General features: G+C 49.2%; 2 protein-coding genes across 3 annotated transcripts in view; both read left to right on the top strand.

Moving 5' to 3' along the window:
* DNMT3B (DNA methyltransferase 3 beta) overlaps window positions 1–3,702 on the top strand; it is a gene marked incomplete at its 5' end in the record, with an annotated part of 480,157 nt that overhangs the window by 336,965 nt on the left and 139,490 nt on the right. The gene's annotated exons all lie outside the window — the stretch shown is intronic.
* ASXL1 (ASXL transcriptional regulator 1) overlaps window positions 3,392–3,702 on the top strand; it is a 50,999-nt gene continuing 50,688 nt past the window's right edge. Inside the window, exon 1 of one of the 2 annotated variants that reach the window (XM_083360818.1) lies at window positions 3,392–3,702. This exon is cut by the window's right edge and continues 634 nt beyond it. The gene's annotated coding sequence lies outside the window, so the exon portion shown is untranslated. The other variant, XM_083360819.1, reaches the window with a different exon arrangement.

The following is a 3,702-nucleotide window of genomic DNA, read 5'->3' as shown; positions in this document are numbered from 1 at the left end:
AACGACACGTTTCCTCGGAGTTTTGCAATGCTTTCTTTTAACACCGTGCATGCATACCAGCTTTATAGAATAGCCTGACGGAATAAGGTTTTTGGAAGAGAGAAGCGTGCAAGTGGAACAGATCAAACCAGAAACCGTAAGATAACATACCGGTATCCGCACCAAAAAGGGGAAACTGCGCCGGGCTTCGAGCGGCAAACGCACAAAGCCAAGTCAACGACGGCCGTTTGAAGAGCTGGTCTGAAAAAGGCTCGCGTGGCACACACTTCCACAACCATGGGCCACCCCCAAAATGGGTAGAGAGGTAGCAACTGAGCCCCGTTACTAAGCAAAGACAGCGATGGACTGAGTTTTACCACCTTTCTTGCGAGTCACTGCGGCTGTTAAGTGAATCAGGCAGTCATTAAGCGAATCTTGCTTCGCCCATTGACTTGACGAAAGGTTGCAAAAGGGGATCAGATGGTGGGGGAGGGCACCTGTCTTAAATATGTGCCAGTTGCCAAGCCCCCGGATGTTGATCCCGTTACCAGGGGTCATGTCAAAACGGTCCTTTCAATGCCGTGACTTCAGACCAGGGGTCTTCAAACGTGGCCCTTTGATGACTTGTGGACTTCAACTCCCAGAATTCCTCAGCCAGCCACTGGGCTCCTTACCTGCGTGTTAGTCCCACTGGAGTAAATAAGCTTCCCTTAGTTCCAGCGAGACCCGCGCAGGGATATTCTCCAAAGGACAAGATATAAGAGATGCTGCTGCTTCCTGTGAGCAATGTTTCCTTCCTGGCTGAGGAATTCTGGGAGTTGAAGTCCACAAGTCATCAAAGGGCCAGGTTTGAAGACCCCTGGCCTTCCTTCAAAGTAAACCTGCAGTTCTTCCTCCGTCTCCAAAGCAGGGTAGGATTTAGTCAAGCTTTTCATGATCTAATTGCTTTAAGCACAGGTAGTCCTTGTTTTATGACTGGCCACTGTTACGATCAGGAAGAAAAAGTAATTGCACAACCGATGCTCACCACCTTTGCAGGAAAGCAATGCAAGCCTCAAGATCGCAAAAACTCACCATGTTACTTAGCAACTGCTTTGCTTCACTTAGCAACCAAGCTGCCAGCCTCAGTTGTGGTTGCTAAACAAGGACTAGCTATACCCCCCCTTCCCCCACAAGATTATTGCTGGTGCTAAAAATCCCACCCTGTGCCCATCTTCATACGTAGCTGCTGATTTTAGTGTTCGGCCACTTGTCAGATGGGTGGACTTCAACTCCCAGAATCCCCCAGCCAGCATTATGGGAAGTGAAGTCCCTAACCCTGAGGGGCAAATGACACGGACTTTGTAATTTGTTAGCTTACAGTTACTTTCTATTTTACTTTCAATTTGAAACATAATTACTTTACATTTTGATCTGACTTATTTTTCTCTCTTTTAAAAAGGTGATAAAAGGTTTTATAAAACCATTAGACCGGAATTAAGGAAAACTGCAAGGATTGATTAGATAGATAGCTTTAAGCATCCCTAAACCGAAAAGATAAAAGTTACAGAAGGATAGCTGGATACTATTTCCTGATAAGAAAGTTTATTAGTATCAACTGGCATTTGGTTATCTAACTCCAAACAAAACTTTGAGGTTGGTTTACTGTGGTTATCTTAACAATAAGAGGGACCTTTGAGGTCTTCTAGTCCAACCCCCTGCTCAGGCAGGAAACACTATACCAGGGGTCAAATTTGGCCCTTTTATGACTTGTGGACTTCAACTCCCAGAATTCCACAAGTCATAAAAGGGCCAAGTTTGAAGACCAGCTGCCTGCAATTAGTGCAGGTTCGAGTCCCACCAGGCTCAAGGTTGACTCAGCCTTCCATCCTTCCCAGGTAGGTAAAATGAGGACCCAGATTGTTGGGGGCAATTAAGCTGACTCTGTAATAATGCCGCTTGGGGTGTGTGTGAAAGCCCTAACAAGCAGGCATATACATAGAATGAAGGCTACTGCTAAGTTTGTAAGCCGCCCTGAGTCTTCGGAGAAGGGCGGGATATAAATGGAATTAAAATTAAATTAAAATTAGACCATTTCAGGCAAATGGTTGTCCAGTCTCTACTTAAAAACTTCCAGTGATGGAGCACTCACAACTTCTGGAGGCAAGGAGTTCCACTCATTAATTGTTGTCAGGAAACTTGTCCTTAATTCCAGGTTGCTTCTCTCCTTGATGAGTTTCCATCCGTTGCTTGTCCTGCCTTCTGATGCTTTGGAGAATAGGTGGACCCCCTCCTCTTTGCGGCAGCCCCTTCAATATTGGGATACTGCTATCACGTATGCATGATAGATGGCTGAACCAGGGATAGGAGTCAACCAGAATAACAGACCTGGAAGGGACCTTGGAGGTCTTCTAGTCCAACCCCCTGCTAAGGCAGGAAACCCTGTACCATTTCAGACAAAATGGCTGTCCAGGCTCTTCTTCAAAACTTCCAGTGTTGGAGCATTCACAGCTTCTGGAGGCAGGTAGTTCCACTGGTTAATTGTTCTGACTGTCAGGAAATTTCTCCTTAGTTCTAGGTTGCTTCTCTCCTTGATTAGTTTCCATCCATTGCTTCTTGTCCTGCTTTGGAGAAGAGCTTGACTCCCTCTTCTTTGGGGCAGCTCTTGAGATATTGACCAACTAAGTTTCTTCTTTCATTCCCCCCCCTTTGTTAACTATAAAAGGGGAGGTAAGCTAAGAATGAGGGGGGGGGTTCCCTCTGAATTGAGAGGGATCCCCTTTGTCTGGATATTCTGATAAATTGTAATAAAACGATCTTCCCATCTGGTTTGTCTCGTTCAGAAACAGGCCTGCCGAGGCACGAGCCTAAAAAGAGCCATATTTGGCTTTCACCCTGAAAATTGGAAAAAGGTTTTACGACTGTAAAGATGGATGTTCTTCCTGGGTAGTATCCGATTTAGGCAGGAGAGGCTAGGCTGTGTCCTCCTCCTCCTCATCTCCTGGCCCTTTGCCGACCCCTCTTTTGGGTGACCCCAAGAACCCACCACCCCGTCTGGTTCTTCCCTGCTCCCATCCTCCACAGCCACGGCACGGCGGCCAGGGGCGTCCCTCCAGGATGGACCCGGCAGCCCCAAGCCGGTTCCCACACCTTGACCAGGACCGCATTAGGGACTGCGGCCCCATCTGAATCAGAAGGGAATAGAGCTTGAAGGGACCCTAGAGGTCATCTAGTCCAGCCCACTGCTCAAGCAGGAGACCTGAAACCAGGGGTCTTCAAAACCTGGCCCTTTTATGACTTGTGGACTTCAAGTCCCAGAATTCCTCAGCCAGCAACGCTGGCTGAGGAATTCTGGGACTTGAAGTCCACAAGTCATAAAAGGGCCAGGTTTGAAGACTCCTGCCCTATACAATTTCAGACAAGTGGCTGTCGGGTCTTTTTTGAAAATCTGCCCGGCGAGAAGTCCCCTCCAGCGACCTTCCGGGTTCGAGCTCTGCCCAGCGGCGGCCGCCGCCTATCAGGCCTACAACGCCGGGCCCGGACCTCTCGCTCTACCCGTCATGCCCCGCGGTAAGAGGGCGGGGCCAGCGCCACCCAGAGCCCGCCTCGTCACGATGGTCGTCATTATCCTCTTCGCGGAGCATTCTGGGAGCGCGCCCTCCCCCCCCTCTCCCTCTCCCATTTCCGGGACTGCAACTCCCGTCGTGCCCCGCGCGCTCGTCCGGCTCGCCTTCGAACGCTCCC

This window comes from Vipera ursinii (assembly GCF_947247035.1).
Source record: "Vipera ursinii genome assembly, chromosome: 3".
Lineage (NCBI taxonomy): Eukaryota > Metazoa > Chordata > Lepidosauria > Squamata > Viperidae > Vipera > Vipera ursinii.
Note: the sequence above shows the minus strand (reverse complement) of the source record. Positions and strands in the feature narration are given on the sequence as shown.